The sequence below is a fragment of the Elaeis guineensis genome, chromosome 16 (genome assembly GCF_000442705.2).
Source record: "Elaeis guineensis isolate ETL-2024a chromosome 16, EG11, whole genome shotgun sequence".
NCBI lineage: Eukaryota > Viridiplantae > Streptophyta > Magnoliopsida > Arecales > Arecaceae > Elaeis > Elaeis guineensis.
This window is the reverse complement of record NC_026008.2, coordinates 22,930,607-22,940,753: the sequence shown is the minus strand read 5'-3', so window position 1 is coordinate 22,940,753 and position 10,147 is coordinate 22,930,607. Positions and strand designations below refer to the sequence as shown.

Here is a 10,147-nt window from a genome sequence, read left to right as displayed (position 1 = left end):
TTAGATTTACATGATCGGTAGAAAAATTTGAGATGGAACCGGTAAACCAGGTCAATAATGGATTCTTCCATTTCTTCTTGATATTATTGGCATTAAACCTCATCACAACGACTAAAAGACAAACTAGAAGTATGGCATCCAAGTCTATAGAAGAACATTTCAGATTTCTCCACCTTAATTTTCATAAAATCATCACAACATAACTCACATTTTATTTTTGTGGTAATTCATAATCCATCACTGATCCAATTTGTAGAATGAGACCGGTATTAATTTCACTAAGAAGAGTACATAATTTCTTTATTTTAGATGCTAATTCATTTTATTTAGTAGCTGAGCCACTTTAAGGGATCCTCAAAAGGTTGAACCAAAGTACATCATATGAATTTGTCGAGACATTCATCGAGGGTGATATACTTGATTTCACAGCAGAGATTTGAGGCCTCCATTCCCATTGAGGGATCTATCTCAAAGTTGGTCATCTCTCCCTTTATGAAGCCTGCACGTGCGATAGCATAAATAAAAGAGATCGCATACGGAGTGCCTGCAAGAAGCCAAAAAGTATTAGAGTTAATAAAGCGAAAACTTTATTCCATGCAATTATTCTTGGTTAATATTAGGTTGAAACAGGTAAATTACGAGCTAAGATGAAGAGAGGTTGTTTTTGCTCCCTTGGATCTTCTTCATAATCTCTTCTTCAGAAAGATAAGTCCTTCTAAGGGTGTTCTTAGTTTTCTTCTCCCAAAGGGATACAAGCTCATTTTGAGAGTAGATGTTAGCTGGTGGTCTCACATATAAGATCTTGTTCAGAGTTCTTGGGTCTTCTGCAGCTTTGATGGCATATGTTGCAATATCTTGCTCGCCCACAAGAATAACTGAAGATAGGAAATGGCAAATAAAATATGCTCAGTTAGTTACTTATATAGCAATTATATCAAAAATATTGTAATAGGGAGTTTAACATGTGGGTATGTCTCTCCATGTTACTTAGTGGAATCATTATAAATCCTTTATCTCGCATTGACCAGTGGATCGATTGTTAGAGAATGCCCAAGATGACTATTTGGCTACAATTAATACAGCGTATAATGCCTAATATCTAGCCTTATTCAGCTGCCAAACTAAGCCTTCGTTTTCAAGTTTTGCAAATCCAGTAGAAAAGTATTACTCTACAACATATTGAAACCTATGCAGGTAGTAGAACTAGTGGACTCTCATGCTCATGTACATTTTATTTGATAGATTGATATCGGCAACACATGCATGTGCATGCACGTAGGTGCATGTGCCTGAGTTTGCTGCATCAATTATACCTTTGCCGTTTCCATCCCCTATGATGGAGACTTCATCTTTTGGGGCTCCATCACCTTCAACTTGCCAAGTCTAGAAAGGAAGTATGTTGCACAAAGATTGCTTGAGACAAGGGTGAAGGGAATTCCTGCCATCCCGATTGCTTGTCTGATTTTAACCTTTATTTCGAGCATGCTTTTTGCTAGCTCCAAAAGTTGGACTCGATCGACATCAAACCCATATTCTGATGGAAAGTATCTCTGCTATGCCATGAATAAAATATTTTATTTTTCACTTCATGCTACATTAAATTTAATTTCATTATCCTTTCAAATATAAGCATTAATGCATCAATAGTCTAAAAATCATGCAGAAGTATGTTTTTGAATCCTGATATGCATTACTAATTATGCAGTTTGTGTTCCAGCTATGTTTCACCTACTATAGTGGTGATTGCAACCATGTGTGGCCTAAACCACCATCAAAGTATTGATTTAGATGTTATAAATTACTCAAATGCTGAAAGCTACTATGTCACCGTAAACACCAAAAAAATTCCGTCCAAGAATTTATAGAGGTGTTTACCAAAAAAAAAAATAATTTATAAAGGCAAGAAATAGTCATTATATATTAAGTTTGCACATGTAGAGGCAAAAATTACTGTCTTGAGAAAAATATGTAAACTTACATTGGCATTAAAAAAATTGAAAATCATTAAGAATGTATTTGGTTACCCTTTTTGATTTTTAATTTTTAAAAAATATTTTTTATTTTTTTTTGATTTTTGCTATTGAGTAAAAATAAAAAAGTAAAAAATATGTTTAGTAGCTATATTGCTATAAAGCAAAAAGTAACATTTGGGGATGGCAAGTGAAGAGCTCGATAAAGGAGAAAGATTTAGGAAGGGAGGGAGAAGGGTTGGAGAGGTGAAGAGCTCGATGAGAGAGAAAGGTTCAGGTTTTTTACTTTTTGATTTGGCGTTTTAGACGTGGAGAAGCAAAAAAAATAAAAAAATAAATTTTGAAAAGTAAAAAAAAATATTTTACATATAAAATAATTATTTTAATTATTTTAATTTTTTTACTTTTTATGATGATATAAAATAATATTTTTTTGATTTTTATTTTTTAAAAATTAAAAAATAAAAAAAATATTTTTTAATGACTAACCAAACGTACCCTAAATTGTCACGCTCGAACCGAATATCACTAAAAGCCGTTTCTTCTTTATAGCGCCTTTTCTTTTAGCTGATGTAACTATTTTTTTTTTTAAATTAGGAAAAGATTTTAGTAATGAATTTTTTTTCCATCCACTCCTAAAAATCTATATCGCTGTATAATTAAAAGCTGGATGATTGTCTCAAAACTCATAGACAAGAGAGAATATTTGTGTTGAAGGGAGGGGGAGAGAGAGAGAGAGAGAGAGAGAGAGAGAGAGAGAGAGAGAGAGAGACTGTGACCTTCACATTTCCAGCCTCTTTAATGGCTGAGACGATGTTAATTTGACTCGCCAGCTGCTCTGGGTGCTCATGGCCCATCGTCGAGAAGACGATATCCACCTGCTTGATTGCCTTCACCAAGCTCTCATGGTCATGCAAATCTCCGTCCACAAATTAATAAACAATAACTAATGCCATGTTGGCTTCAATAGTTTAAAGTCTACGAGCACCATGCAAAATTCCCATTCCCCCTGTTGCGGCCAATCTCCCCCGTCGCCCGATCGCCAGCATCGCGCACCTGCAAGAGAAGTTCTCACAGATCGGAGATACCTCCGGCGGGGACCCTTCGACGGTCAAGTCAGAGAGGAGACTAGGCAACAGTGGAAAATCAGGGGCTCAGCGGGAGAGAGAGAGCTCAAAAGCTTAGGGAGCTTAGCCTTTTTTCTAACACTGTTGCCTTATCCCCTTTTATAGTAGAACGCGGCATGGTCCTGCCATTAATGGTGCAGACAACTGGAGAGTTGTCAAATCGTCGGAGACTGTCAAATCGCCGCGGGCTGTCAAGTCACTGGGATTGATCCATGTCCTTGGTAGGACAATGCCCCAGGGGGACCACACCGCATGTCCTTGTCAGGACAACAGTCCATAGCAATCATACGGCGTTTGGAGGGGGCTGACCGACTATACATCGGTATTCAGCTACCGGGACGTCGGATAATGATCCGGAGATACCGTCGGCTGGTTTGGTGCATTGCAGGAGTCGGACGTCGGCTGCCACCCCTCTCGACAGTGAGTCGGTATTTCGGACTCGACCGCTTGGCCGGTCGAAAACAGTATGGGTCTATTCGGCCGACATACCTCCGATCGAATATAGTCGGCAGCTATTGTCGGCAGTCGTCGGTCGGTAGAGTCGGATGTCGGTCGGACAGGTCCGAGGGTAAGACGGCGTGCAGGGGTCAGTCGGTATATCCCAACATCCCCCATGAAATGAAATAAAAAATATACATGATACACCTACATAGAGCACAGTGGCTCCAGCATCTTTGAAATCCTTGATGACCTTGGCCTTTCCTGAATTAGTGTTAATGGTGCTTTCCCTCACTAGAATGAAGGTAGGGTGACCTAATCTCAAGCTCCCCTCAGTGAGGTACTTTCCAAGATACCCCGCCGCTCCGATGATCAGGATCTTTCCCTTCTTTGCTGATTCCATGGATGTGGAATTAGTGGATGAGCTTGATCTTCTTTTGGGTGTGCGAAGAGAGGTGATGCGGGTGGTAGAATTTATCGTCACGGGTAGGCTTTGTTCATGTTGCGGCCAATCCCCTCGTCGCCTGATCGCCGGGAACGAGCGCCTGCAAAAAAGGAAGTCCACACTGACCGGAGGCGGCTCCGGCGGGGACCCTCCGACGGTCAAGTCAGAGAGGTGACTAGGCAACAGTGAAATGAAGACAGAGAGCTCAAACAAGAGAGAGAGAAAGAGGGAGAGAGAGGGAGCAAGCTTGTGGTTTCGAAGTCCCCCTGCACTGTTGCCTTCCCCGATATTTATAGTGAGGCGCGGCATGGCGCCGTCATTAATGGCGCGGACAATTGAGGAATTGTCAACTCACTGTAGACTGTCAGAGTCGTCGTGAAAGCGTCATATCACCACGGGGCTGTCAAATCATCAGGGTTGACAATGCCCTAGGCGGGATAATGCCCTTGGGTGGCAGTGCCGCATATTGCTGTCAGGACTGACAGGCTCCGGCGGCTGTACGGCGATCGGAGGAGTCGATCAACCCTAGGTCGGTGGCCATCTGTGTGGCGTCGGGTGGAGATTCGGGCCCCTTTGACGGTCAGCCGGGCATGTTGCGAGAGTCGGCATGTTGCGAGAGTCGGCCCGAAGAGTGGAAACCCGACCGACATACCCACGGACGGAAGAGGGCCGTTAATCGACCGGTCCGTCGGTCGGTTCCTCCGGCAGTCGGTCGGTCGGCCGGTCCCTCCACCAGTCGGTCGGTCGGACGGTCCGTTAGTCGATCGGTCCATCGGTCATAAGTTGGCCCGAGGGTGGGTCGGTCGGTATTCCCCAACAGTTGCCCCCCTCCACTCCTGAGTCGGACGGTGAGCTGGCCGATGCTATCGCTTGGACAGCGATGCTGGGCGACAAGGAGTGAAATCACCGTGTGCCCAATTCCGACCGTACCACGAGTTGATGCAATGTCAGGCGCCCTATGAATGCCCTGCGATCCGCTGGCGTCAGGCGTCCAGTCAGTGTCAGACGTCCAGTCGGTGTCAGGCGTCACGTCGGCGTCAGGAGGTCGGGTGCCGGACGATTTGGTGTCAGACGATCGGATGTCCGACGCCTTCTGGGGAATGCAAACCGTCGCCCAGCGCCGATTCTGGGAGCGCGGGACGCTGTCAGGCGTCCCATCGGGAACACGAATCACCGCGGGCGCTTTAATTCAGAACCGTGGCCCCTTTCGCCACGTGTCGGAGGTGGTTGGGCCGGTGCTCCTCGCATTAAATGAAGGCGGTGCGACCATCCCGGGATGGGCTCGCCGAATCATCGGGCCAAAGGGAGGGCCCGGAGGCCGCCACGTGTCGCACATCCGTGAGACCTTGGTCGGCGCGGGGGGCATCTCGGCCGTTGGACGGCCCTATATATATAAGACCATCCGCACTCAAAGCCCCATTCTTGACATTTTTGCTGCAGAGACTCTGTCCGGGCGATTTCTCCGTCGTCGCCGGCAGTCGTCTCCCCTCCCGCTCCCCAAAGGGTCCATTTCCGGTTCGTGATCTTCTCTTCTTCTTCTTCTTCCTCTTCTTCTTCTTCTTCCTCTTCTTCTTTGCTTTCCCTTCGGTTCTGGTGCGATGGCCGGAAATCCGTCTCGGGGGGCTCGGTCTGGAAATCCGACCGATGACCCTCGGTCGGCTCCGAAAGTTGAGGTTTCCTCGCTTTCGGAGCCGAATGTTGATCGGCTTCGGGATCAATATTGCATCCCAGAGCAGTTTCAACTTTAAGCCCCAGGGGCCGGTGGTCGGGTTAACAACCCTCCGCCGGGCCAAGTGGCGCTGTACGTCGAAGATCTCCGCGCGGGTCTTCGGCTTTCGATTCCGAAGTTCGTCCAGAATCTGCTAGATTATTACGGACTCTGTCTGGCGCAACTGGCGCCGAACTCCGTCCGACTGATAATCAGCTTCGCGCTGTTGTGTCAGCTTCTGCCGACCAACCCTCGCATCTCGCTCTTCCGGGCATTTTTTGTGCTCCGACCCCACCCTAAGGCCCGAGGGTGGTGGCTCTTCAACCTCCGGAAGGGTCTTTCCTTCATCACTGGTCTTCCATCGTCCATCCACGGGTGGAAGAACCAGTTTTTCTTCGTCTCATCTTCTTCTCCCTGGGGCTTCCCTTCCCACTGGGGCGTGCCCCGAACTGAAGCAAACGACAACAGTCGGATGGAGGCGGACGACCGGGAGGACTTCCACCGACTCAAAGACATGTTGGTTCCGAAGAAGAGGGAGCTTGTCACCGAACAAGCTCTCTATGACGCCGGCCTGAGCTTGGTCCCCCGACTAGGTATCGCCCGATCCCCCGATCCTCTTTTTATTCGGCCCTTATCCCGGTTCTTAGATTAACATTTCTGTCGGTATCGCAGGGACACCTCCGAGGATGCGGCCGACCGACATCGAGATCCGGCAGTACGCAGCGAGAAAGAGGCCGGCATCGGGGGTGGGACCTTCGCATCCAACGAACAAGCCCACTCCAGCGGCGCCGACCATCGAAGCATCGGCGATCGACCAATCGGAGCCAGTGATAGCGCTCGCGGCTCCGGCAGCGCATCCGGAGGAGAGACCGGTGGAAGAAGCGGCCGAAGGGACATCGGCGGCCTCGCCGGCGGGGGTGGTGCCGGATGACATTCGGGAAATCGAACACCCTCCGATGGCGTCTGCGGCCGCAACGGGGGGTGCCGGTTCAAACTCGAGCATCCCCTCCCTGCCGGTTCCATCGGTCGGGGCGGCCGATCGGGGGAAGGCCCCGATGGACCCCGCGGACGACGCGAGGTCGGGGAGTCGCACCGTGCCGCCCAGCGTACAGTTCCCCGAAGGGGCGTCGGCGTTGGCCGACCACAATCTGGCCAGGAGGCTGTGCCAGGGAATCCTCCTCCCAACCGACGAGGAGGCGCTGAGGTCTCGGCAAGTGATCGAGATGTTATCTTCATTCTACCCGACCATGGTCGAGGTAAGTTTCGTTTCGCCTCCTTTTTCCTTAGTATTTTCGTTACTTTGTTTTCCTGACGAAACACTTACGTCGGCAGTTGATCTACACCATGTAGGAACTTGAAGCCGGATACCGGAGGTTCGGGAACGTCCGGGCGGCTTGGAAAGAAAGGTCGGCGGCGGTCGAAGCCGACCGAGCAATGCTGGTCGACCACCTGAAGCAGTCGGCCGATCGGGAGGCCAAGTTGGTGGACGAAGTCTCCCGCCTCGGGTCCGAGCTAAGGTCGGCCAGAAAAGAAGCCAAACGCAAGGGTCGAACCGTGCATCGTCTGTGGCGCGAGCGCGACGGTGTTGCCGCCGAACTCGAGGGTGAGCGCGAGCAGCTTCGAGTCAGCCTGGAAAAACTTACCAAGGCTGAGGAGGATCTGTCAATCGCCCAGACCGACGCCGACATATCAAAGGCAGAGGCAGAGTCGGCAAGGGACTCGCTCGGTCGGGCGGAAGCGGAAGTGAGGTCGGCGAAGGAGTCGGGCGGTGGACGACTTTCGCGCCACCGACCAGTACCGGGAGGAAATGCTGGAGTCTGGCTTCGCATCGTACGAGTGGGGTACGAGGACGGTCGGGATGCGGTCCAAGCCCTGTACCCGAAGCTGGACCTCAGCAGTATCGTCCCACCGGGGGCCAAGAAGCAAGTCACTGAAGAGATGGCCGACCCGCCATCGGGAGGCATCGCCGTAGCGGGGGAGGCCATCCAGGAACAAGTGGCCGAAGGAGAGACGGCTGCGACTCGTGTCCCGGCGCCGACTGCCAGCTCCCCGCCGACCGACAATCCTGCTTCGGCCGTCGACCCAGCGTCGGTCATGGTGGATACGCCGGTCATCCCCGATCTTCCGTCGGTCGAGGAGATCGACTCGAAAGGATGACCGCGGCCTCGTCGGCCTTTATCTTTTTTGTTTTTCTTCTTAGAACAATTGTAACTGGGCTTCGGTCCGATTTTGTAAGCTCCTTTTGACCTTGAATGAAATCAGTCCTTAAACTTTTTTCTCTGCTTGTTTTTCTTTCTCTTATGTGTTGTGGAATGCCTTCGTAAGTCGCTAACTCATATAGGTCGGTTAGGACGTTTGGCAACTCGTGCCGCCATAAAGGTAGGACAAGTCCCGACTTTGGACCGACCTTCGGTGGTCGAGGTCGTAAGTCGGGCGTCCTTCCTCCGGCCACGAGTCGGGTGCGTCCGTTGAGTCGGAAGCCGACCAACCGCGGGATAAAAGTGCGGTAGTCGAGTCTCTTCCGATGCGTTCAGTCGAATGTCGTCTGGCGCATTCAGTCGGGGGAGCATCGATAAGTCGGACCCCGATACCCTTGTGTCGGTTATCCGTACTGTGCCTCACGATATACGGTGGTAAGCCGAATATCTTCCGACCGGCTGTAGCCCGGTCGGTGAATCATGAATGCGACTGAGGTCGCATTGTGCGATAGATGGTGGCAAACCGAATATCCTTCGACCGGCCGTAGCTCGGTCGGGAGTCGCGACGGCGGTCGCGCAGGCATTCCGCCTTTCTTTGGTCGGGGCTCGATCGACATGTTAGCCGATGGCCTGGCCCGAAAGTTCGACCGTAGGAGGAGTGTCAACTCCCGTCAATATAGATGTATCGGTCCTCGTAAGAGTCCGATGTATCGTCGAAGGTCGAAGGAGTGTGACCCCCATCCATGTAGATATATCGATCCTCGTAAGAGTCCGATGGGTTACCGACAATGGGGTCGTCAGTTTCAGGCGGATACCAAGTCCAAGTCAGCATGTCGGGGCTCGACCTTGGTGAGCGCCGATCGTCAGTCGAAGAGTTAAACTCCGAGATTTCAAATTGGATCTGTATTTCGACTGGACAAGTATAAAGTTCATTGGTAATACAACTTCAGGTTGTCGGCGTTCCACGTCTGGGGAATGGGTTTCCCTTCCAGAGTCTCCAGTCGGTAGGCCCTCGGGCCATAGGTGTCTGCCACCATGTAGGGCCCTCCCAGTTCGGAGCCAGCTTCCCTTGGTCCAGGGGCTTCGAGACCTCTGCCTTTCTCAGGACCAAGTCACCAGGCCTGAAGAGCTTTGGTCTGACTCTGGCATTGTAATACGGGCCACCTTCTGTCGGTATGAAGCCATGCGAAGTTGAGCCTCGTTTCGCAGTTCAGGAAGGAGGTCTAGGTCGGCCCTCCGACAATCAGAGTTGTCCGGCTCTTGATACCGCTCGACCCTTGTAGACGGCAGCCCAATCTCGAGTGGGATCATCGCTTCCGTCCCATAGGCCAAGCTGAAAGGCGACTCCCCGGTCGGAACGCGGGGGGTCGTTCGGTAAGCCCACAGAACGGAGCCTAGCTCGTCGACCCAGAGGCCTTTGGCTTCATTTAGTCGGGTTTTGAGCCCGTGCAGTATGGTCAGATTGGTTACCTCGACTTCGCCGTTGGACTGAGGGTGCCCGACGATGTCAGTCGGTGCGTGACGTGAAACCTTGCGCAGAAGTCTCTGAAGTCTTGGTTGTCGAATTGTCGCCCATTGTCGGTGATAATGGTATGCGGCAATCCGAACCTGAAGATGATGGATTTTTGGATAAATCCTCCATCTTCCGCTCGGTAATCTGCGCTAGGGGTTCGGCCTCCACCCATTTGGTGAAGTAGTCGATGGCGACAACTATGAACTTTTTTTGACCGATGCTGGAGGAAAAGGACCAAGAATGTGACCCCCCACTGAGCGAAGGCCATGAGCGACAATAGGAGCGATTTGGCTGGCCGGTCGGTGCTGTACGTTAGCGTACTTCTGGCAAGGTTCGCACCTCCAGACCAACTCGGCCGCGTCCTTCCTCATGGTAGGCCAGTAGTAACCCTGTCGCAGGACTTTGTAGGCTAGAGACTTGCCCCCAAGTGATTCCGCAGATCCCTTCGTGCACTTCTCGGAGGGCATAGTCTGCGTCGGTCGGTCCCAAGCATCTAAGCAAGGGGAGGGAGAACGACCTTTTGTAGAGTCGGCCGTCCATGATCACATATTGGAGGCCGACCATCGGAGTCGCTTGGCCTCCGTGGGATCTTCAGGACAGATTTCGTCAGTTAGGAACCGGACAATCGGATCCATCCAGCTTGGTTCAGCTGCCAGCTGCTATATTTCTTCGACCCGATCGATGCTTGGCTGCTCGAGGTTCTCCACGAACGTCCGACCCAAAGAGTCGGAGGCCGAAGTCGCCAGTC

The 10,147-nt window shown here is 50.7% G+C and overlaps 1 pseudogene; it reads right to left on the bottom strand.

Annotated features, from left to right (window-relative positions):
- Window positions 1–224: 224 nt before the first annotated feature.
- Window positions 225–3,977, bottom strand: LOC105060659 (isoflavone reductase-like protein; annotated as a pseudogene).
- Window positions 3,978–10,147: the final 6,170 nt, after the last annotated feature.